This window comes from Rhinatrema bivittatum, chromosome 11, assembly GCF_901001135.1.
Source record: "Rhinatrema bivittatum chromosome 11, aRhiBiv1.1, whole genome shotgun sequence".
NCBI classification, from domain to species: domain Eukaryota; kingdom Metazoa; phylum Chordata; class Amphibia; order Gymnophiona; family Rhinatrematidae; genus Rhinatrema; species Rhinatrema bivittatum.
Window position 1 is genome coordinate 7,325,532 of NC_042625.1, and position 26,330 is coordinate 7,351,861.

At 42.9% G+C, this 26,330-nt stretch overlaps 1 protein-coding gene across 4 annotated transcripts in view; it reads right to left on the bottom strand.

The window, feature by feature from the left end:
* Positions 1-26,330, bottom strand: part of SMTN (smoothelin) — a 235,359-nt gene that overhangs the window by 208,283 nt on the left and 746 nt on the right. The gene's annotated exons all lie outside the window — the stretch shown is intronic.

Below are 26,330 nucleotides of genomic sequence, written 5' to 3' on the forward strand. Positions count from 1 at the left end.
CCAGACCTGGCAATTGATGCTAATTTCCTAAGTCTCTGGGGAAAATCTGGATAGTTCCCAGGTATGCAAAGCCTTCTTCCGATTGGAAAGTAGGCTAAAAATTAAACCCTGAAGTCACTAGCCCTACTAATTTTTCCCATAATACATACAGACTGAAAACATCACCACAAGTTTCAACTATGTGACTTTACATATCAAACTTTCCACTTTTCTACATACAGATACAAGGTTGATACTGTGCCATGACATTATTGCATGCAAATTTTATTAAGCTTGGGTCATCTCAGTTCTTTTTATATTTCAGTAATAACATTTATTTTAAGCTTGGGTACTATATACTCCAAAGTTTATTTTAATCAAGATGTATTCTCTCACCCTAAAATTAGGTTAACTCTCTAGTAATGTCACAAGATCAGATTTTCAGATCTGCACACGGATCATGTACTCCTAGATTAAAACAAAAAAAACAAAAAAAAGAAAGTTGTCACTAGACTTCTTTAATAAAAGATTTAGTCCTGCAGCTTGCAACAGTTGTAACATTAGAGTCCTCAATGGGAGTCATATGGCAAGGTCTTAACTCTTCCTCCCCCTGCTCACAGGTTTTCAGTCCCTGTCAAAAGTCCAAGCTGGGACCGTCCTCAGCCTCTTCCTAGATCTTAGCCAAAAAAAAAAGCCAAGAGGTGATCTGGTCTTTAACATTAAATACAGGGCTGAATAGTGAATACTGAACCTGTACAGCTGTCGACCTTATACTATAGTTGGACTAATCAAGAGATACTCCTTTCCAAAGCTAAAGAATAAAAACAAAAAAACACAACGTTCTTGGAAGAAAACAGTTCAGCAACTTAGAGGGCAAAGCTGGGAAACCCCAGTGGTTTGAAGAAAACAGAAGGAAAATATCTGCAGGAAGTGGCTAAGGAACTTTAGGCCATACAGCAGGACTGATCATCCAGGGTGAAAGAGATATCTTCAAACCACAGGAGATGAAGGAGTGATAAAACAGTTTAGTCCCAAGAGCAGGAAGCAACATGGGGTTATCTTGCTTCATCAGAGCACAATAGCAGAATTCCTGGGGAATATCTTTCTCCAGCAGGGCACACAGTAGCAATCCTCAAGTTTGACATGAAAAGGCAGAAGGAACACATTTCAGGAAATGGTAAAACGAGAACCACACAATCTATATTTAGCTGTGAAAAGAAATCTACCAGAAAAGAATTTAGGAATCCATGGAAAAGGAATTAAAAGATGACAGTGGTATGAAAAAAAATGGTGAATGGTTCATCCCTATCACTACTGGTCATGCCTGCAATTTCACAAGGCAAAACAGATGACCTTGCCTAGATATTTATCCTTTTAAGTTGGTCCTTGACCAACTGATTTATCTGTATTGACTTCAAGGCATTACCTGCTTAAGAATACAGGATAAACAAAACAGTAGTGTTTTGGCAATAGAAAGATGTAAGTCATATGAAAGTCCACAGCAAAGTATTTTAAGTGGCAATGAGAATTTGTAGTGTATTACTACCACGCAGCACTTCTATAGCTCTACTAGACATACACAGAACTGTACAAATACATAACAGAGATAGTCCCTGCTCTATGCAGCTTACAAGTTAGTTGACAAATAAACAAGGTAAGCAATTTTTAGTAATCCCTTAACTGTTACAGCAATGCATGTTTAAGTGAAGAGGGCTAAGATCAGAAAGAGTTATGTTTTCTAGATTTAAAAGCAATCTCAAAGAGAAAGGTCTTTATAAGTGAGATTTAAGTATAACGAGAGCAAGACACCGATTCTGCTGTCACAAGACAGAAAGTGCAAAGTCTGAAATTAGCAATGGAGGTGAAGAGCACAGATAGGAGCAGCTTGCCCGGTGAATGGAGGTCACAAGGAGGGACAGAGGGGGAAATGCAAGGGGAGAGGTAGTGTTAAGTAGCAGAGAGAATGCACTTGTACATGAGAAATAGTTTTACCTGAATGCAGGTAAAAAAGGGAGCCAATGTAGAGCAGTACCATGATCGTAACATTGCTGGAAGAAGATAAGTCAAGCAGTAGAAAGAAAAAGTTTGCAGATACATTGTACAATGTAACATGGCAGGGAAGCCAATATAAAGTCATAAAAAGAAAATATTTGGATTGCCTGTGTTTGGCTATCCTCTATCTTCCAGATCAGATCTTTCCAGTTTTTTTAATTAAAAATCTCTAAGTCTGTTCAGTTCCACTTTGATCTTCCTGCTGATGACTCCATCAAGACAATTACCAGCTAAGGCATGCTGGAATCCTGTAATGTGCACCCTGTTATGTATTATTGCTTAGCACACAGTACTGAACCAATCCAAATGCAAGTCATCCTCAATAGTGTCTGTTCCATATACTTTTGTTTGTGCCCAAGATATTAAGTAGTAAAAAGGAAAGAATACAAATTATTTCCTACCTGTTAATTCCTTTTCTGGTCATCTAAGTGTCACAGCAGTCTAGAGAAGACCATTAAAGTATAGTGCTGCCTGCCGGATCTATAGCAACCTTCCAGAAGAACACAACTCCAAGACAGTCTTACATGGAATATTAGTATTTAGCCTCCACTATAACTCGACTATCCCAATCTCCTCATGGATTTCTAATGCATTTAACTAACCTTTTTGATTGTGGTACAGTCATAACAGTTATTCTTTGTTTTATGAATATTTGTACCAGTAGCTTGCTATCTTTCTGATTTTATATATTTACACTATTATTGTTCTATTTTTATATTTCTATGATTTTATTTCTTTTCTTAAATTTTGTAAACTGTTGTGATGGTTCCTCCAAACGAAGGTATATAAAATCAATAAACAAATAAAATAATAAACTAATTAAACTATTGTAAAGCTTGTTGCTATGTTATGTTACAATGTGAACCGGGGTGATGTTTTTAACGTGCCCCGGTATATAAAAAATCTTTAAATAAATAAATAAAATAAATAATAGACTCTGTATCTTTCCGCTGTGGACAGTTATTGACTGTTATTGTTCTACTTTGAAAAGGCCCATGAAAACAATTCCAAACAAACAAACAAACAGTCTTAATTGTCAAAATGTATAACACCTAATCCAATGGCTCAAAGAGGTGTTCTCAGAACATTCAAAACTACATTGAAATGCTAAACTAGGTAACAGACAAAACAGTTGGTATAGTCAGCTTGGCTACCTTTAAAACCGGATGACACCTACATAAGATGACATCTCTTCCATTTACAGACACCCAATAGCAGAAGTGACTACACAAACCCTGGATATTAAATCATGAACTCCATGTTAACGAAGTGATAAGTGCTGAAATGTTTCCTTTTCCTAATAAACTTCTTCTACATACTTATAGCAAAACAAACTTTTGGAATTCAACAATCCATTGGTCACTACGCTGGAAAAGCTTCCCTCCCCCCAGAGACCCTCTCAACTTCAAAGCCGTTAAATATAACTATAAGGGTCTCTGGATTTGGATGCAGCACCAGCTCATCACTGACAGTTCATTATCAACATTGAAGAGGTTCTGGTACCAAAAATGAAAGCCTCCCAGTTCAGAAAGGTGCCACCAGAATCACTTCTGACTGAGGTGTTCTCCCATTACTGTTTAATCATAGCCCATGGAGGACACATGAATGGAAGAAAGGGATTCCTAATTTATCTATGGCTGGTCACAGATTGTTGAATAGATTTAAAAATCTAAATATGTTCTTACTGAAGCAGCCCTCACAATGGAAACATACATCTCCAATGTGGTAAAAACTTCCTTTATGCATTCCACTAGATTAGCCAACTGCTCAACTTCCTTGATAAACACAACCTTGCTACCATAATTCATGCATTAATTACCAATTATTTTGACTATACTACAGCATCTCACAATATAGGTTGAAACACCTCCAATTATTGTTGCTACAATTTTGGTAAGAGCCAAAGCAACTGACCATATAAGGCCAATCTTACATCAACTCCTAGTTGAAACCAGGACAAAATTGAAAACCCCTGTCTTCATCTTTAAATGCGTGAACAAGCAGGCCACCCATGCATCTTGCTCAAATTCTTTTTTCCTCGTTCCATTCCTCCCATAAGAAACATAGGAAATTGCCATACTAGGTCAGACCAAGGGTCCATCAAGCCCAGCATCCTGTCTCCAACAGTGGCCAATCCAGATTACAAGAACCTGGCAAGTACCCAAAAACTAAGTCTATTCCATGCTACTGATGCTAGTAATAGCAGTGGCTATTTTCTAAGTCAGTCAATTTGATTAATAGCAGGTAATGGACTTCTCCTCCAAGAATTTATCCAAACTTTTAAACCCAGCTACACTAACTGCACGAACCACATCCCCTGGCAACAAATTCCAGAGCTTAATTGTGCGTTGAGTGAAAAAGAATTTTCTCTAACTTCATGGAGTGCCCCCTGGTCCTTCTATTATCCGAAAGAGTAAATAACTGATTCACATTTACCCGTTCTAGACCTCTCATGATTTTAAACACCTCTATCATATCCCCCCTCAGCCATTTCTTCTCCAAGCTGAAAAGTCCTAACCTCTTTTGTCTTTCCTCATAGGTGCTGCACTCGTGGCTGCTCTTCGCCCTCCCTCCACCCTCTCTACCTCTGTGGCGACTTCCTCCGGGTCTGATGGACGGCTTGCTGCCGCGGTGTCTCCATGCTGCTTCTCCCCGGTGTACCCGGACCAGCTCGACACTGCAGATCCACCATGTTCCTGATAATGTAGGGCGCGCGCTCTGAAGTATGTACCAGTAAGGGTGTGTACTTCAGGGGCGTCCCCCTGTATTGACGTCATCCGCTTCCAACATAAAAGGCCTTCACTTATGCTTACGATTTGAGTTAGCAAAGACTACGAATCAAACTCTGACAAGGATATGAATTCGTCCAAGCTACTCTGCCTCCTCGGACTTACCAGAGGTACCCGCTCCTCGGGAGGCCTCGCTCTCTTTTCTCTATTTCAGATTGCAGATAGGAACCGGTACTCGCCTCGAGGGCTCATGTTCCTGAATACACTGAAGATTCTCTACTGCCTGGAAGCCATTACAGATACAGACAATTGTGAGTTACCATCGCTCTCTCAGAGCTTTCCCTGGAACCAGGTACTCGCTCCTCGAGGGCCTAACTCTTTCCAGCTACTGAGCCTCCTTAAGAATCTATGTAAGATTGTCATCTACTACTGGCTATGTATACAGCATACCCTGCCTATTCACTATCTATAGTCTCTCTAGAGCTCAGCAACCCTGGGATCGCAGTTCCAGTATCTGAGGGACTTCAGCCCTGCCGGGCATATCAGCTCACTACTGCCACCTCTGGTGGTTCTACTAACCTGTTTAATAAAGAACTGTCTGTGTCTGTCTCCATATCCAGGCCTAGCCGGTGGTCCCTCTCAAGATATCCTCCTGGGGGTGCTGTCATCTGCCATCAGCCCAAGAATTCACCTATTTACAACAGAGTGCTCACTCCTCCCACTTTAGGAGCTGAGCACAACAGACTGCTAACTCATCTGCTTGCTCCTCTCATCAGCATAGCAGATCCTAACAGGTTGCTAACTCCTCCCCTCTGAAGGAGCAGATCCGAACAATAGAGCAGCTGTTCCATCCCTTTTATCATTTTGGTCGCTCTTCTCTGACCTTCTCCATCGCAATTATATCTTTTTTGAGATGCGGCGACCAAAACTGTACACAGTATTCAAGGTGCGGTCTCACCATGGAGTGATAGAGACATTATGACATTTTCAGTTTTATACACCATTTCCTTCCTAATAATTCCTAACATTCTCTCCTCTCCTCTAGTTTCCACCAGATTGACCTGTACAAGAATTTGTGCTTTCAACTACTATGTACCTGAAATTTGGAACAAAGTACCACTTTCCCTATGCCTCGAGCAGAGTTACCTCACTTTCCAAAAAAAAAAAAAAAAAAAGCTAAGAAATGGCTGTTCAACCAGGCCTTCTCCTAAATTCCCCAACAGAACTTTCCTGTTTTTATGTTTTAACTAAGTGATCCTCACACTAAAAAACTTCAACTCAGCTACCTCTGTGATGTTCAAGATCCTTCTTTCATCTATTCCAGGTGCTAGCTGTCATCATCTCTACTTTATGCATGTATTACTATTACCTGCCTGGAAAGCAGAGTTGCTTATCTATATCAGGTGTTCTCCAAGGACAGCAGGATTTAAGTTTTCACATATAGGTGTCATCATCAGATGAAGTCTGGCACAGAAAACTTATATCAAAGTTTATAGAACTTTTTGACTGAGCCTCTCTGAGCATGCAATATATCCCGCATCTATGCAGGGTCCCCTCAGTCTTATAACATAGAATTAAGAAGAAAATGTAAACAAACCCATAAAGTGGAAACCCAACTCCACGGGGAGGCGGGCGAGTTTCATGAGGATTGACATTCTGCTGTCCTTGGAGAACACCTGTTACAAGTAAGCAACTCTGCTTTCTCAGAGGACAAGCAGGATGGCAGTCCTCACATATGGGTGAATACCTAGCTAGAGGCACCCCTCCCCCCCCCAACCGAAAAGGGAGACCAATAAAACAGGTACCAATGGGCACATTTTGTTGTTAAAAGGAGGTGGTCAGCCTGAACAAAAAGAACAGGCCCTAGGCAGGAAAAGAGTTAGGTTCTAAACCTCAAACAAGTTCCAAAGGACAGACTGGCCAAACCTGTTGCATTGGCCATCTCTATCCAAACAGGAATGAGATGCGAATGAGTGGATAGTACTCCACATCGCAGTTCTGCAGAACTCCTCCATGGTGACTGCTCGAAAATGAGCACACCAATGCTGCCATGGCTTGAACAGAACGAGCCTTGACATGACCCCCAAGATGCAATCAGGCCTGGGCATAACAGAAGGAGATGAAATCTACTAGCCAATTGGAAAGCTGGGTAGACTGTCTATGGACCTCTGTCCACTCCAGATAGAATACTAAGTCTCTCTTGCAGTCCAAACTGTGCAGCACTCATTCACCTTGATGCGAATGGGGCCTAGGAAAGAATGTTGACAGAATAGTGACTGGTTAAGATGGAAGTAGACACCACCTTACGCAGGAACTTAGGGTGTGTGTACAAGACCATCTTATGAAAAAACAGTATAACGTGGATACTTGCTGACCCTGCATGCTGAATTGACTGCCACCAAAATCAAGACCTTCAGGTACTTCAGGTCACAGGAGCACTGTGGCTCAAAAGTAACTTTCATCAGCCGAGCCAATACCACATTGAAGTCCCAGGACACAGCAGGAGGCCTTAGGGGAGATTTCAATTGAAGCAGCCCACAGACTGAAACATATAACTATATGCTATACAGAGATGGGCTTACCCTCTATACCACAATGATATGCACCAATTGCACAGATGAATCCTAACAGAGCTGGTTTTGAGACCAGCTTCAGAGAGGTGAAAAAGTTCGCCAAGCAGTTGTGGCGTAGAGCAGGAGAAAAGTTCTAGGGCCTTTTGCTCACATCACATGAAAAACCTCCTCCACTTCAGTCCATAAGACTTTCTGGTGGAAGGCTTTCTAGAAGACATGAGTAGGGATGTCGTAACCTGTCCTGATCCTGGGAGGTGAGATCCAGAAAATCCCCAAGCTGATCGGTTTCCAGATGAACAACTCCAGAAGGAGAGGAAACCAGATCACGGGGCGGGGGGGGGGGGGGGGGGAGAGAACTATGTGGATCATAATCCCCTTGTCCTCCTTGAGCTTCAAAAAAGTCTTCGCCTCCAGTAAAACTGGAGGATATGCATATAGGAGAACTTGGCCCCAATGAAGGCTAAAGGCATCTGAGGCTAGCTTGCTGTGTGTCCTGTACATGGTGCAGGTTGAAAACCCTGACTGAGATAAGATAAGACGAGGAGAACTAGGGGGGGGACCCCGCGTCGACTGTGCAATTCCAAGGTATCAATACTGCAAAAAGACACAGAAAATGAGGCTAAACTTTGCTGCGAGACACTGGACTCCACAGAAAAAGAAAAGACTGAGAGGACCCTGAGCATACTCAGAGTTTTCCATGCCAGGCTCCATCGGATTATGTTACCCATGTGTGAGGACTGCTATTCTGTTTGTCCTCAGATAACTGGTGATAGGCAGGATATATATTTTTTAATAAATGTGTACATACAATGTAATTATAGTTGTAAGCTGACAACTATTACTGTTCTACTGTACCTTTATGTTTGATCTAAAATGAATTGTGATCTGACTGGAGCCCATTCTTGGAAAAAGGCAGAATATCAAGTGTACAAATAAACACATTGACAGACTTCTTTCACCCAAAGAAATGCCCTTGGAATCTGACATTATATTGAGATTTCCTATTCGGATATATTACAGTCACAAAGTGGCTGGAACAGATGTGAATATACTTATAACTCAATCAAAACTGCTGTAGTCTAACATTCATATAGGACTTTTTTTCTTCCATGAGAGTCCTAGCTCTGCAGACTTGCATCCCTGAAAATGAAATTGCTTCTGATTAGTGACTTTTCCTTAACTAAACTTGTCTACAAGAATAGATTATTTTACTTCCTTAAGAGGTTCCGCAGTGCCCTCATATACAATCTAGCCTATGGAATCATTTCTATCATGGAGCCCATCAGACCAAGCAAAGGATTGCCATGTCATAAGAAGCAAGCACCTTTGTGTGCTCGCCAAAGACTGGTCGGGGAGTAAGGATTCACACGACAACCTAGACTACGACTAACACAGGCTGGCTCCTTTCCTTCAGCATAGGTCTGGGTAGAAATCATTGCGAGAATCAGAGGGCTACAAACCCAGTGAGTTGTGCCTTGCTCTAACGGTTCTGACCAGGAGAAACAGAAGAACTTCAGAAAAACAGCAGCAACAGGCAATGAAAAACTCTGGAAATTGCAACAACTACTACAGACTGGAATTATCATGGACTAGCCAACACCAGACACCACTGCACATCCACGGTTCCTATCACCACTGCTCCCTGTGAATGCCCTATTCAACTGCCAACACTCTTGGCTTGGCTGAAGCTCCCTCCTGCCATGTGGCTTTCGTTATTGTATCTGTGCTGGGCAGCACCAGCACAGAGATGAAAGGTTCAGGTGACAGATGGTGATGAGGCACAGCAGTGGACAGGGAAAGGACTCATGGCTAGAGAAGCACTGAAAACCCCAACAGTCTCTCTTCCAAATTTTAAAACAAAAGGAGAGAAGGGGGCGGAGACACACGTGAACCCATCATTATGGACCAACTCCCTCTATATACAAAGGCAGGCTAAGAGAGAAGTTGGTGTGGTGTGGGCAAGTAGCTCAGTTGGCTGCTGCAGCTCCTCCACTGCTGCTGCACCCAACACTCACTCTAGAGTATGTTAGATCCAGTGCTCACTGCACACTCTCCCTGTCTCGTTTGAGCCTGGGGATAGGACAGATACTGGAAGAAATCAAAGTGGGGGTGTGATGCAGAAAGTAGGGCCTTGCATGCTGCCCATTAAGTTACACACTCTTGGGGGTAGGAAGAAGAGGCATGTGTGGTTACCCATGTTCTCAGAAAGGAGTATCTACCAGCATAAGAGCCACCACTGGTGTCTCTTGTTGCTTCAAGGTGTTAAGAGCAGAACCCAGGTGCTGGCCTGAATCCAAGCATCGGATAGTGGTGATTTTTCCATGGCCCACATGATCAAGTCTGAGGCACACCTGTTATGATTCAGAAAGTCGCCCCTGTTCCGAGGTAGGGTCAGCGCTACCAAAAAGGGAGTCAACCCTCTTCGGTCTCTACCGTCAGATGGCAAGGCCTGTTGATGTAGATGTTAGATGAAGGCTTCACCCTGGAAGTTCGTGATCCCCCCAGGAGGAGCCCGTAGGGACACGGCCACTGGGACTTAGAAGACTCCCTGAAGATAGTCTGGATGCAGGCACCTCCTGCAGGTCGTGGGTTCCAGACAGCTGGCGCCTCCAGCAGGTCGTAATCAGTCCAGGAGTAGACGAAGGACAGTCCAAAGCCGGTCCAAGGGTCGAAGTCCAGAGAGAGGTCGAGAGCCAGTCCAGGAGCAACACCAGAAAATCACCACCGCCGGTCCGAAGGTCAGAAGCCAAAGAAACAATCCAACGAGGTGGAGAAGCAGAAGCGGGATGAAGAGCAAATCCAGGAACACGGAACACAGGAACCAAGCACAGAGCCTCAATACCAAGGCAAGGTCTGAGTATCAGACCAGGAACTGGAGGGAAGAGTCCCAGGAGAAGTCAGCCAGGCCGAGAGGAACCATGCGGCCGGGCTTGGCAGCAGCAGCGGCCGCGAAGAAAGCAAAAAGAGAAGGCTGCCTGCCTCAGCAGGAGCCTCTGACCAGCCCGACACCTCGGGTAAGATTTTAGTGTTGCCACGGCCGCCAGCCAGACCCTGGTCGCGGCCTGCCGCAGCCGGCGGCCATGACTTGCGGCCCCGGACGCAGCCCGCCGTGGCTGGCGGTCCTAACACACCGATTGGGAAATGCTGCTTTAGAAGGAAAAGAAGAGAGGAAACAGAGGGCTGCCAGAAAAGGAGGTGAAGAAAGGCAGATTAAAAGGAAGTGTGGGGACTGGAGAAGAAAGGAGAGCCTGGAGGCAACAAGCAGAGAGCTGAGAGGGATGAGGAGAGACTGGTAATGGAGTAAAAAGGAGCAACTGAAGGGCATGAAAGGAGGACTAGGAGAGTGAGAGAAAAGGTCACACAGAAGGTGAGATGAGAAGAAGGAGAATGAAAGCTGAGAAAGGAAAACAAAGCAGGAAACTGAGAAGGAGAAAACAACAAACAGGCACAACATTATTTTTGAAAAAGTTGTCTAAGATTTCAATTAAAAATGACTTTAGTGTATTTTAAGCAATTAAAACAATATACACAAAATGTAGCCTAATCTACCCCTGGATTTGCTGAGGGTCACTGCCATGGCATTATGGAAACTATCTTAAAGAAGGAACAGTTTGTTCCATGATAAAAGGCACATTCAACCTGTCTGCTTTTAAGAGAAATTTAGCTGAAATCTTCCAAGTATTTTGAAGGAATGGAGTTCCAACTCCTTTCAATTCATCTTAGCCAAACTTCCTGTGCTGAGCCTCTGAAATTCTGGATTCTGTGTCCTTTTGTTGGGCACACGAAGGACAGACGTGCTTTCTGATCTGAGTCAGCTTCCCGAATTCAGCTATTTCTAGCATTATTTCAAAACCATCTGCTTTGAAAGCATCCAGTTTCTCTCTAGGACCGGATCCAATCAGATCCCAGCCCTGGCTGAAGAGAATTCTTCCAGCTCGGGGCGAGCGCCGTATGAGAGAAACTGGAGGGCAAGGCACAATTATGATTCCAGTTTACATTTTTGTTTCTTGAAAGCAAAGAATGCAAGAAATGATCTTTTTTCCTTCTATTGTGGTACCTTCATAAATGCTCATCTCAGAGACCTAGGCTGGGCTCATTTCCCTCTCTTTGCAGACTAGGGCAGAGATAAAATGTATCTATCACAGGTATCACAAGGAAATAACACCAAGTGGCTTTTATAACTTCCTGAAAAACACACAATAAATCCCCCTCCAGTCAGCAGCTGCAGCAAAATGTACACCACATGGTTATAATGTGTCCCCATGCCAATGCAGAAGGCAGTAAACTTTTAACCCCCTCCTAACCCCTATCCAGAGACCAAATCTTGTGCATGGGTGGGGAGCACCCACTGATTAGGCAGCAGAGTAAAATACCTGAGGCTGCTCCAGCTCCCCAGCTATAATCCCAAAAGAATAGCAAAGAAACCATACATAGAAACATAGAAGTGACGGCAGAAGAAGACCAACGGCCCATCCAGTCTGCCCAGCAAGCTACGCAGTTTATCCATTTTTTTTTTCTCCCCCTTTTTCTCCCTCCCAAGAGCCAATGGAAACTGGGTATAGATTTTGATTGGTAAATTCAGCATGTATTCATTTAATGCCTTTATAACCTTCCTGGTCATATTCCAGCACAAACCTGACATCATCATCCCGTTCCTTTACAGCGTGATGCGATATTGAACGAGTGTTAGCAAACAAGCCAGGGCATGGCCATAGCTGGCATCCTGGCTGCTGGCCAAGAAGTGAGAAAAGCTGGTCCTTTCATTGCGGAGCACAGAGTCCTATACACACCCCTAACGGCTGCCCAGCACAGCAAGGAGAATACACACACACACACACAAATTACCTAACGACTGCCCAGACTTTTACATTCGAAAAATACACCAACAATTCAAAAAGGTTTTAAATGTTGTACAGGTCGAGGAATTGAAGTTTCTCGGAGTGAGACAGCCAGTACTTTGCCTTTGAACCTCTGTACACACTTCAGTCGGTTAGGATAAGGCAGAGCTTTGCATATGCACACAATGGATAAAGAAGCCTAGGACTGTTGTGTTCCACACTTTGCAGGAATTATTAAATGCTACAGTGGAGAATGAAAATGTAACAAAAGACATTTTCTGATTAATTACAGTTCCATACCATGTCATTCTCTAAATCACTCATAGCCAGTCCTGTCTGGGGGAAAAAACACCGGCCAAAATCCTCAGGGTAAGAAGTACCCATGGAAAAGGCTGAAAATGAAAGAAAGAAGCAACAGGAAGGTAGCTTGCAGAACAAACCAACTCATTACAAAACAGCCAGGAAGAAAAGCTAGAACCCATTTATCACCCGGCTGCAGACTCACCGCCTTCTTTCCACACTAGGGGTGTGTGCTCTCCCATAAAATGAATCCTATCTGCTTCTCCCTCTGCCACCACCCCAGTGCGACAGGGGGCAGATGGCCCTATTCACAAGATTTGCTTCCTTTATCCTGCCTGTTTGCCGACACTCCCATTGTCTATCCTGTGGCTTTTTGAAGCTGTACTTTAATCCCTAGAACTCCTCCCTTTCTGATCTTCTTGAGCTTTCTGAAGCAGACAGCCCAAACTTTTCAGGAAGAGTCTGCAGGAGAAAAATGTGCATTTCAGGGACATTACTCAGCCCACAGTCAGGGAGGACAAATCCGTGGAAACAACTCATGCCAGCTCACAGGAAGAGCATCACAGACCCTGTGTGCAACGGCAGGTTTTGCTTTTGCTACTAAAGGTACTGAGGTCATTTTATTTCTACTTTCCCCTGCAAGGCCTCATTTTCCTGCTTTTGTGGTTTGGTTTGTGAGAAATCAAGCCACGAACTCCAGTATTTCCCAATCTTCTTTCCGGCTCCTGGCAGCGTCAAATTACGCTCTTGGAGGAACAGTGCTGAATGGACATCCTTGGCTTACCAACCCACTCCTGCTCTCTAGTAGGTGCTGTTATTTGTAGGTGCCTTGACTTTTGGTTGCAAAGAATCTACTAAAGGTTTTCTAGGAAAAGGATTTTTTTTAAGTCAGGTTGGTGTCTCTGCACTGTGTTCCTTTGCTTCAATACGCCTGTTCCCATTGCTATAAATGAAAAAGTGAAGCTCCTGCTAGAGTCATTTCAAGTGCTGTCCTCCTGTACTGCTGGATTTAGGATTTTCCCACCCCTAGGCATTGTTGGTGCCTAGGGGTGGGAAAGGGAGCAGAAGGTGTAAGGTTCAGCGGCTACACTTTCCAGCAGCAGCAGCTCAGGGGGAGATACTGTAGCACACCGGTAAAAATCACCATCTTTTATTTTACACATTATAAAATATGTACATCACCTCATTTTTCTTAAAAATAAAGTTGTTTTCCAATTTTTTTTGTGTCTGTATAATTTATTTTCTTTTTATTAGGTGACAAAAAAGGATCTCAAGTATCAGTACAAGGAGATTTCAGGAATGGGGAGTGAAGACAAGGGTGAGAGGATCAAGGATGGGGAAAGGAAGGGAGGAGGATCGGGAATTAGATGAGGAAAAAGTGAGAGGACTGGGGATGGAAATGGGATGTATGTCAGAAGGAAAGAAGACTGGGAATGGAGGAAGGAGAGGGAGAGAGGACGGAGGATAGGAGATGGGAAGAGAAGCTCTGGGAATGAGAAAGAAAGTAGGAGGGATTGTGGGGCTGGATTCCAGGATCTGGGAAAGAGAGGAAGGGAGGAAGGATGTAGGGCTAAAATCTAAGATCAAGGGAGAGAGGGCAAACAGGAGGGAGACAGGTGTCCCCTACTGTACTCCAGTCCTGCTTTACCCTGCATTTCCTCTCTAATCTCCCACCCAATCTGGCATACACACACACACACACACACAGCACCAATCCTCTCTCTCACACACAAACACTACACACCTCTCCCCCTCTTCATACTCAGACACATGCCCCCCCCCCTCTCAAATCAAATCCCCTCTCATTCCACAGCCTCTCTCCTCTTGCTCCAACAATCTCTATTCAGCCCCTGCTAACCTCCCCAAAATGATCCCCCTTTGTTCTGTGTGCTCCAGGCTCACCCCCTCCTCTCCCGTTCCCTGCAAGCTGCTGGAAGGGGAGGGGCTGGATCAGTGGGCTGAGTGAAATTCAGCCCAGCTGGAGGACAGTAAATCTTCAACGAACTGTGGCCCCATATTTTGGCTGCCCTAGGCACAGGCCTAGTGTGCCACCTCCTCCCGACTGCTCCTCTGGTGACCTGCGCGTGGAAAAAAATACCATTCTAGAAGCACAGTCCAGATGTATTCCACACATTAAGAAAGGTGGAAAGAAGGCAAAACGATTACCGGCATGGTTAAAAGGGGAGGTGAAAGAAGCTATTTTAGCCAAAAGATCTTCATTCAAAAATTGGAAGAAGGATCCAACAGAAGAAAATAGGATAAAGCATAAACATTGGCAAGTTAAATGTAAGACATTGATAAGACAGGCTAAGAGAGAATTTGAAAAGAAGTTGGCTGTAGAGGCAAAAACTCACAGTAAAAACTTTTTTAAATATATCCGAAGCAGAAAGCCTGTGAGGGAGTCAGTTGGACCGTTAGATGATCGAGGGGTTAAAGGGGCACTTAGAGAAGATAAGGCCATCGCGGAAAGATTAAATGATTTCTTTGCTTCGGTGTTTACTGAAGAGGATGTTGGGGAGGTACCCGTAATGGAGAAGGTTTTCATGGGTAATGATTCAGATGGACTGAATCAAATCACGGTGAACCTAGAAGATGTGGTAGGCCTGATTGACAAACTGAAGAGTAGTAAATCACCTGGACCGGATGGTATACACCGCAGAGTTCTGAAGGAACTAAAAAATGAAATTTCAGACCTATTAGTAAAAATTTGTAACCTATCATTAAAATCATCCATTGTACCTGAAGACTAGAGGATAGCAAATGTAACCCCAATATTTAAAAAGGGCTCCAGGGGCGATCCGGGAAACTACAGACCGGTTAGCCTGACTTCAGTGCCAGGAAAAATAGTGGAAAGTGTTCTAAACATCAAAATCACAGAACATATAGAAAGACATGGTTTAATGGAACAAAGTCAGCATGGCTTTACCCAGGGCAAGTCTTGCCTCACAAATCTGCTTCACTTTTTTGAAGGAGTTAATAAACATGTGGATAAAGGTGAACCGGTAGATATAGTATACTTGGATTTTCAGAAGGCGTTTGACAAAGTTCCTCATGAGAGGCTTCTAGGAAAAGTAAAAAGTCATGGGATAGGTGGCGATGTCCTTTCGTGGATTGCAAACTGGCTAAAAGACAGGAAACAGAGAGTAGGATTAAATGGGCAATTTTCTCAGTGGAAGGGAGTGGACAGTGGAGTGCCTCAGGGATCTGTATTGGGACCCTTACTGTTCAATATATTTATAAATGATCTGGAAAGAAATACGACGAGTGAGATAATCAAATTTGCAGATGACACAAAATTGTTCAGAGTAGTTAAATCACAAGCAGATTGTGATAAATTGCAGGAAGACCTTGTGAGACTGGAAAATTGGGCATCCAAATGGCAGATGAAATTTAATGTGGATAAGTGCAAGGTGATGCATATAGGGAAAAATAACCCATGCTATAATTACACGATGTTGGGTTCCATATTAGGTGCTACAACCCAAGAAAGAGATCTAGGTGTCATAGTGGATAACACATTGAAATCGTCGGTTCAGTGTGCTGCGGCAGTCAAAAAAGCAAACAGAATGTTGGGAATTATTAGAAAAGGAATGATGAATAAAACGGAAAATGTCATAATGCCTCTGTATCGCTCCATGGTGAGACCGCACCTTGAATACTGTGTACAATTCTGGTCGCCGCATCTCAAAAAAGATATAATTGTGATGGAGAAGGTACAGAGAAGGGCTACCAAAATGATAAGGGGAATGGAACAACTCCCCTATGAGGAAAGACTAAAGAGGTTAGGACTTTTCAGCTTGGAGAAGAGACGACTGAGGGGGGATATGATAGAGGTGTTTAAAATCATGAGAGGTCTAGAACGGGTAGATGTGAATCGGTTATTTACTCTTTTGGATAGTAGAAAGACTAGGGGACACTCCATGAAGTTAGCATGGGGCACATTTAAAACTAATCGGAGAAAGTTCTTTTTTACTCAACGCACAATTAAACTCTGGAATTTGTTGCCAGAGAATGTGGTTCGTGCAGTTAGTATAGCTGTGTTTAAAAAAGGATTGGATAAGTTCTTGGAGAAGAAGTCCATTACCTGCTATTAAGTTCACTTAGAGAATAGCCACTGCCATTAGCAATGGTTACATGGAATAGACTTAGTTTTTGGGTACTTGCCAGGTTCTTATGGCCTGGTTTGGCCTCTGTTGGAAACAGGATGCTGGGCTTGATGGACCCTTGGTCTGACCCAGTATGGCATTTTCTTATGTTCTTAACTGACAAAACCCAGGCAACCCCTGTGGTTAGTATCCACTCCTCCAAACAGGACTGGCAGGATTACCTTTAGGCAGCAAAAGAAGCAAGAATTTGCTTACACAATTTTGAAATTGTGTTGTTTTTTTACCCCAAACTTTAATTTCCTTGAATTATTACAAAAAAAAAAAAGTATAGAGGAGAGGGGAATCAATAGAAAAAGTATTGAGATTTTGTTCCTAAAATATGGGCCCTGAGATAAAATTCCTGCAGTATCATTTCAAAATTATGTATATATATATATATACACACACACATACATACATTTTTTTATTTAGATACTTTATATACCGTTGTTCCATTTATAGATCACAAAAGTTTACAAAGAGACATTCATAGCTATAATTTAAACAATTAGGGTCATTTTCGTGTTATGGCATTTTCGCAAGCGTTAAGGCCTTGTAGATAGTCCCAGTCTCTCTCACTCTCTCTGATTTGCGATAATTAGGCTATTACCATAAAATACGTCCCTTGATTGGTTACAGATGTAGTATTCCTATACAGGCATTAATATCTAGAGAGTTTTCAATTACATATTAATAACTGGTCTAGTGCTTAAGGCAAGGAGAACAGGGATTTCAAATAAGATAATTAAAACTTGAAAATGTACCCATTGAGAGAATAAATGAGGTGGAAAATTATTTTTTTTAGTCATTCTTGTCTATGTGGGTCTTTTTCTGGTGTTTCAAGTTAATTTATACATATTTTTTAATATCCATGTTGTTAGTTCACATTTGAATGAATCTCTTTCTATCAGGTAAAAAGCATGACGTCTAGGCAGAGAATACAATGACTTGGGGCCTGTTACAGAAAACAACCAACCAATCTCTTGTGTTAAGATGTGTGCTCCTTATTGTTGGAATAGTCAGTAGTCTTTTATTTTGGGATCTTAAAATTAATTGAAGTGTGTAAGATTGCAGAGTCACTCCTAACAAGCTGGGGTTATTGTAATGAATGATGTTGAAAATTATCATTAGAACTTTGCAATCAATTCTGGCTTGTACTAGTAACCAATGCAGTGTGGGTGTAATGTGACTATATTTTCTGGATCCCAGTAGGTGTTTTGCTGCAGCATTTTGTAATAGTTGCAGTGGTTTTAATTGACATGCTAGAAGACCTAGAAGTAAGGAGTTAGAGTAGTCTAGGTTTGAGAATATTAGAGTTTGTAATACAGTATGGAAGTCTGCCACTGTTAATAATGGTTTCAGTCGTTGTAGTATATGCAGCTTGGTGTAACCTGTTTTGATTAGTTTACTGATGTGCATTTTCATTGATAGGAATACAACTAGATGAGAAGCTAAGTCTCGTACTTGTTCTGAGGGATTTATTTGAAAATTACCCATGGTAGTTTAACTATCAAAGTATTTCTACTTAGCCAGATTTCGGTCGTTTTGGGGTTTAGTGTTAAGTTGTGAAAGTTCTTGCTGTATTGTTTTCACATAGTTGGAAAGAATCAAGGCTGAATATTCATATGATTTAGAGAGTGGAATGTAGAATTGTAAGTCATCAGCATTCAAGAAGAAAGAATTCCTAGCTTTATTAGTAGTTTACATAGAGGGAGCATGTAAATATTGAAGAGTGTTGCTGAGAGGGCTGAGTCTTAAGGGACTCCTGTCTCACACGGGAAGGTGTCAGACATATGGTTGCCCAGTTTGACTTGGAATGTTCTGTTAGATAGAAATGAACAGAACCATCTGAGAACCTTGTTGTCAATCCCAATGTTTCTCATCTGATGGCATAGTAGGTTATGGTCCAGTGTGTAAAAGGCTGCTGTTAAGTCGATTAGTACAAGGCAGTAAGATTTGTCTGGGTCTAGCCCGCGAAGGACATAGTCCATTAGAAAGAGGAGCAATGTCTCAGTTGAATTATGTTTCCTGAATCCAAATTGATTTGGGAATAGAATATTTTGATCTTCCAGGTGATAGTCGAGTTGGGTTAATATTGTTTTCTCAAGAACCTTTGCTAGGAATGGTAGGTTGGATGTTGGATGGTAGTTGTCCCAATCATCTATTCTATGGGACTTGTTTAAGAAGGTTTTATCACCGCTTGATTTAGTCCATTTGAGACAATTCCTTCTGAGACAGATAGATTAATTAATGTTGTGATTGACTTAGTGATTACCCCGTGTATTTGTTTCAGGGAGCTGGCTGGAATTGGGTCACATGAGTGAGTGGAGGGTTTATTTTTGGTAATGATTTGACTAATCTCCAGCTTGGATACTCTGTCAAACGCAGACCACTTAACTATGCAATTTGATTCTTCAGGTGCTTTTATTGTGGTATAGTTAGATAATTGAGCTTCCAGCTTATTGATTTTGTCTAGGAGTGCAGTTACATATTCATTGCAGGAGGCTTTTGTATAGTTGTCATTTCTAGTTATGGAAGATGTTGGGTCTTTGTTTAACAACATCAAAAAGCAGTTTAGAATGGAATATGACCCCCATGGATTTGTTTGGCCTAATAATATTTTTTACTTGATTGATTAGAGTACGGTATTTTGTGAGGAAGGATTTATATTTTCCTAGGGATTCAGCAGATGGGCATTTCTGCCATTGTTTTTCTAATTTTCTAAGGGTTGCTTTTTTTTTAGTGTTTCTTAATTCATCATTGTAGCAGGGCTTCTTTTTTATTCAGTGTAAAGATTCAGATGGACTGAATCAAATCACGGAGAACCTAGAAGATGTGGTAGGCCTGATTGACAAACTGAAGAGTAGTAAATCACCCGGACCGGATGGTATACACCCCAGAGTTCTGAAGAAACTAAAAAATGAAATTTCAAACCTATTAGTAAAAATTTGTAATTTATCATTAAAATCATCCATTGTACCTGAAGACTGGAGGATAGCAAATGTAACCCCAATATTTAAAAAGGGCTCCAGGGGTGATCTGGGAAACTACAGACCGGTTAGCCTGACTTCAGTGCCAGGAAAAATAGTGGAAAGTGTTCTACACATCAAAATCACAGAACATATAGAAAGACATGGTTTAATGGAACAAAGTCAGCATGGCTTTACCCAGGGCAAGTCTTGCCTCACAAATCTGCTTCACCTTTTTGAAGGAGTTAATAAACATGTGGATAAAGGTGAACCAATAGATATAGTATACTTGGATTTTCAGAAGGCGTTTGACAAAGTTCCTCATGAGAGGCTTCTAGGAAAAGTAAAAAGTCATGGGATAGATGGCGATGTCCTTTCGTGGATTGCAAACTGGCTAAAAGACAGGAAACAGAGAGTAGGATTAAATGGACAATTTTCTCAGTGGAAGGGAGTGGACAGTGGAGTGCCTCAGGGATCTGTATTGGGACCCTTACTTTTCAAAATATTTATAAATGATCTGGAAAGAATTACGACGAGTGAGAATCAAATTTGCAGATGACACAAAATTGTTCAGAGTAGTTAAATCACAAGCAGATTGTGATAAATTGCAGGAAGACCTTGTGAGACTGGAAAATTGGACATCTAAATGGCAGATGAAATTTAATGTGGATAAGTGCAAGGTGATGCATATAGGGAAAAATAACCCATGCTATAATTACACAATGTTGGGTTCCATATTAGGTGCTACCACCCAAGAAAGAGATCTAGATGTCATAGTGGATAACACATTGAAATCGTCGGTTCACTGTGCTGCGGCAGTCAAAAAGCAAACAGAATGTTGGGAATTATTAGAAAGGGAATGGTGAATAAAACAGAAAATGTCATAATGCCTCTGTATCGCTCCATGGTGAGACCGCACCTTGAATACTGTGTACAATTCTGGTCGCCGCATCTCAAAAAAGATATAATTGCGATGGAGAAGGTACAGAGAAGGGCTACCAAAATGATAAGGGGAATGGAACAACTCCCCTATGAGGAAAGACTAAAGAAGTTAGGACTTTTCAGCTTGGAGAAGAGACGACTGAGGGGGGATATGATAGAGGTGTTTAAAATCATGAGAGGTCTAGAATGGGTAGATGTGAATCGGTTATTTACTCTTTCGGATAGTAGAAAGACTAGGGGGCACTCCATGAAGTTAAAACTAATCGTAGAAAGTTCTTTTTTACTCAACGCACAATTAAACTCTGGAATTTGTTGCCAGAGGATGTGGTTAGTGCAGTTAGTGTAGCTGTGTTTAAAAAAAGGATTGGATAAGTTCTTGGAGGAGAAGTCCATTACCTGCTATTAAGTTCACTTAGAGTATAGCCACTGCCATTAGCAATGGGAACATGGAATAGACTTATTTTTTGGGTACTTGCCAGGTTCTTGTGTCCTGGTTTGGCCTCTGTTGGAAACAGGATGCTGGGCTTGATGGAGCCTTGGTCTGACCCAGTATGGCATTTTCTTATGTTCTCATATTCTTTGTTAATAGTTTTTGTCTGGAGAGGACTAAGTTTTTCTGCTATGTCCTTGACTATCTTGTCCCTTGAATCAAATGCTGATGTTGAGTTGGTTTGATTTAGTTCATGGAGCTTGTTTTCTATTGCTTTGGTGAGCATTTCCATCTCTATTTTTCTTTTCTGAAGGTAACAGTATGATTATTCTCTATTCTAATATAGTTTTGGTTGGTAAAGATTATTCCTGTTTTTATTAACTGGTGATCCGACCGGGGTAATATTGTATGAGAAGTGTTGATTTGGCAATTGTTGGTGTTAGCAAATATAAGGTCTAGAGTGTGACCCGTTTTATGAGTGGCCTTTGAGACAAATTGTGACCATACCAGGGCTTCCATTGCTTTTAAAAACATTTCACAGTCCAAGGTTGCCCCTTAGTGTGCGCACTTCATGTGCACACTAAGGGGCAAGGCCCTTTGTTGTGCTCCTTTGTGCACGCCTTTGGCAGCATTGCCAGGTTTACCTTGCCGAGATGGTGGGCGGTGGGTGGGATCGCCTACCTGGTGTTGGCAACTTCCCCTCTTCCTCCTCATTCTGCGGGGGGAGGGGGGGAGAGATGTGGAGCGCCTGCAGCATGATTCCCTGCTGCCCCCGGTGATACATATATGAAACTAATTCTGAAATCTGCTTCTGGGAAGGTAACTCCCTAAAGTGTCACCACACTATAAAGCACACTATTATCACAGCTCTCATTATTTCTAACGGGGCCTATTCACTAAAGGGCAGATTTTTAAAAAATACGCGAGCGCATACTTTTGTTCGCGCCCAAAGTACGCTGGATTTTATAAGATACGCGCGTAGCCGCGCGTATCTTATAAAATCCGGGGTCGGCGGGCGCAAGGGGGTGCACATTTGTGCAACCTGCGCGCACCGAGCCCAGCGCGGCCTGCCTGTTCCCTCCGAGGCCGCTCCGATTTCGGAGCGGCCTCAGACGGAACTTTTCTTCGCCCTCCCCCCACCTTCCCCTCCCTTCCCCTACCTAACCCACCCCCCCCGGCCCTATCTAAACCCCCCCACCTTTGTCGGCAAAGTTACGCCTGCTAAAAGCAGGCGTAACTTTGCGCGCGTCGGCCGGCAGCCCCGCTCCCTCCTCCAGTCCCGGGGGCTGGTCCGGAGGCCTCGACCACGCCCCCGGGCCGGTGCCACGCCCCCGGGCCCGCCCCCTCCCTCCCCTTTTCGAAAGCCCCGGGACTTACACGCGTCCCGGGGCTTTACGCGCGCCGGCAGCCTATGCAAAATAGGCGCACCGGCGCGCGAGGGCCTTTTAAAATCCCCCCCTAAGAGCATGCATTATTGTGTGGTAATGTGCTGTAACACAGGAGCACTTTAGTGAATTAGCCTAATGGTCAGGCCGATTCAGTAAAGTCCACGGGAGAGCGGACAAACGCCCACTCGCCTGTGCGTGCAATTCTGTATTTAAATTAGGTGGTGCGGTAGAAACGGGCAAAAGGAGACGCTAGGGACACTAGCGCGTCCCTAGCGCCTCCTTTTGCCCCGGAGCGGCGGCTGTCAGCGAGTTTGACAGCCGACGCTCAATTTTGCCGGCGTCGGTTCTCGAGCCTGCTGACAGCCACGGGCTCGGAAACCGGCAAAATTGGGCGTGCGGTTTTCGGCCTGACAGCCGCCGGCCCATTTTAAATTTTTTTTTTTACCTTTTTTTTTTACTCTTCGGGACCTCAGACTCAATATCGCCATGATATTAAGTTGGAGGGTGCACAGAAAAGCAGTTTTTACTTTGGGGCCGATGCAATAAAAAGCATGGAAAGCGGGCGCTGAAAAGTCAGTACCCGCTTTCTTAATGCGCACATGGCGCCCACAAAGGGGGGGGGGGGGGGGAACGCCATGCTATATTGTAATTAGGGCTCCAGGTAGGCTTTAATAGCTGAGCAATAAATGTGCATCTGAGTCGCACATTTATTTTTTTGCTTTGAAGTGAATGAGTAATAGCCTCATTCACATGCATTTGCAAGTGATGAGCGCTATCCCATTCATTCTGCGTGGGACACGGGTTAAATAGTGCGCTTGGCTGAGCGCACTTTATTGCATAGGCCCCATTGTCATCTACCATAGACCCCACGTCTCTTCCTTGCTTTAAAAGAGGTATATGGCTGCTTAGGCTACTACAAACTTGAGCTTGGAGCAGAGAGCTCAGGATATATTCTTCCTGTATCAGGTATCATCAACCCAAGAAGGGTCCCTATCTGATGATTTATCGTTAAACAATTTGAGATGGCAAAGTTTGTTTGGACTGGAGCAAACCAGAAACATAGATTTGGTAGCATGAATGAGAGCCAGCCCTTTTCTCATGGCTTAATGGTCCTACCATTGCTGAGAAGCATAGAGAAACATATTTCAAATTCTTTCTTAAGAAGAATATATTATGAAATGATGTGAGAACAGAGTGTGTGGTAGGGTAGCTGCTGAGCAACTAAACTTCACCAGTGTGTACACGTTTGATTCTGTGCCGCTATGGGGGAAAGAAATATTGATGCTAACCTACAGAAATATTTGAAATATGACATAAAGATCATCCTTGTAAAAATGCCTTTTATACCCTCAGAATGAAAATGCTATACACAGCTTTTAAGTGTTCTTTTCCCTACAGATCTCCTCAGCAGGTGAAACACTATAAAAACATATGTGGCAGATGCCTGGAATAGCCTACCAGCTAATCCAACAACCAAAGCATAACAGAATGTAAACATTCTTGGGATAGACATGTAGAACAGTGTAAAGACAGGTTGAGAGATAACAGAAGAAATGAAAGAGGGGACTTCAGGGTTTGTCCTGTCACATGAAACTTTATAGGGTAAAGAGGGAGAAGGAAAGCCAAGGTGCAGAGAGTGGCAGAATGGCTTTATCAAGCTCCCAGGAAAGATGAGAGATTGCCTGGACAGAGTGGCCATGGTTACAATCCTAATATTAATGAGCATGGGTGGCAAGTTTTCACATAACAGCCTCACTAGCAGGCTGATACAGTACAGTGCGCTCCGGTGGAGCGCAATGTTAACCCTCATTTAGACGCGCGTTTTCGACGTGCTAGCTTTACCCCTTATTCAGTAAGGGGTAATAGCGCGTCGAAAACGTGCATCCAACCCTCACCACCCCCCACCCCGGAGACTAATAGTGCCAGCAACATGCAAATGCATGTTGATGGCCCTATTAGTCATTCCCGCGCGATACAGTAAGTAAAATGTGCAGTGAAGCCGCACATTTTACTTTAAGAAATTAGCGCCTACCCAAAGGTAGGTGCTAGTTTCTGTGCACCCTCCAACTTAATATCATGGCGATATTAAGTCGGAGGTCCCAAAAGTTAAAAAAAAAGTTAAAAATTTAAAAAAAAAAAATTTTTAAATCAGCCCGCGGCTTGAAAACCGGACGCTCAATTTTGCTGGCGTCCGGTTTCCGAACCCATAGCTGTCAGCGGGCTCGGGAACCGATGCCGGAAACATTGAGCGTCAGCTGTCAAACCTGCTGACAGCCGCCGCTCCTGTCCAAAAAGAGGCGCTAGCGACGCGCTAATGTCCCTAGCATCTCTTTTTACCACAGGCCCTAATTTAAATATTTTGTTTTACTGAATCGCATGCACAGGACACTGGCCTGTGCGCTCGCCCGCGAACTTTACTGTATCGGCCTGTAGTTTTGGTAGCTGTGTGATTATTACAAAACTTTAGGGTAAGACACAAGGAGAGGGTCTGGGTGTTGGATTAGGATACAGGTATGGGACCTGTAAAAACAGAAGATGACAATGCCTGGAATGGCCTACCCTCACTGTAACAGAATTTAAATGTGTATGGGAGAAAAAGAAAGCAGTATCAGGAAGAGGGTTGAGAGGCTGATTAAAAGCCCTGGAGGCTGGGGACAGAACTAGCATTGGTTTAAGAATGGGAAATTATATGCTCATCTACCCAAAGTGAGGAGACCCAAAGATAACAACTGGGCTGACTGAGTGAGCCACATGACCCTTATCTGCCATCATCTTATAGTGTTATATTGGTTATTTTAATCAGCAAACTGTTATGCTGACAGTTGCCTGAAAAAGCAGAAGCATCTTTAAATCAGGGCTGTACCACACCACAATCATATTACTGTAGATTTAATTTCTGATTTATATTTTGCCTTTTGTAATTGGTCAGCCACTTCAAATTGGATTACCTTTAGGTACCACAGGGCATACAATCTAAGGGGTCTATTTACTAAAGGTTTTCTCCCATTTTGTGTATAAAGGAACAATGCCTAGTAAATAGGACCCTAAATTTGTATTGGAAGCAGCAGAGGATGAAGTGACTTGTCCAAGTTCACAAGGAGTGTCAGTCTGATTTGAATCCTGACTTCCCTGGTTGGTAACCTGCAGCAATAATCACTAGGCTGCCCCTCCACTCCCTAATAGATAATGAAGAAATATAAAAATAATCTAAGCAACATCAGCAATCTAACTACAATCAATATCACCGACCAAACCCATGCAAGAAAAGAACAGATATAACAATCAGGGTCAACCATAGTCATACCAATTTGAACTTATAAGAAACAACACTAAGAGTCTACCTCTAAGATGAATATATCCCAATACCCTTACCATCCTCCTTTCCCTGTCTCTCTCTCTCTCTTCCTTTCCCCCCACCCCTCCCACTGTTATTTTTGAGATGATCAACTATGTATAATTTATCGGTATTCTGTTTGAATCTTGTAAACCGTTATGAATGCTAAACCGAATGACGGTATATAAAACTGTATAAATAAATTATCTGGTGATACCAGACGTGCATTCTCCAATGGATCCACAAAGACCAATACTAGCTGTATACCCCATAGTGATCATTACAGGGCAGATTGTTTCCCTAAGGGCTGCGGGAATCATATCAATGGAAAAATCACTGCTCTTTTCCAGGGCAAAATAAGAAAAATTGACCAACTTATTGCTCTCCCCAAGCGTTACCATTAATTCATGATTAAATCTGAACAATTCTTCTTAGTTACAGCACAAGGTAAGAGACAAAACTGTTTGTCGGAATACAAATCCAAACTAGACAAGCTGTCTAGGGCGTGCCAGTAATGGCAAGGAGGCCAGGTCTGTCTACGTTAATTAATAAGCTGCCAGCAGAGAGAGAATGGAAACTAACGAGAACTAATAAAATAGCATCCCTCAAGTTTAACTATGAACATCGGAGATGCTGCATAGAAACCACCAT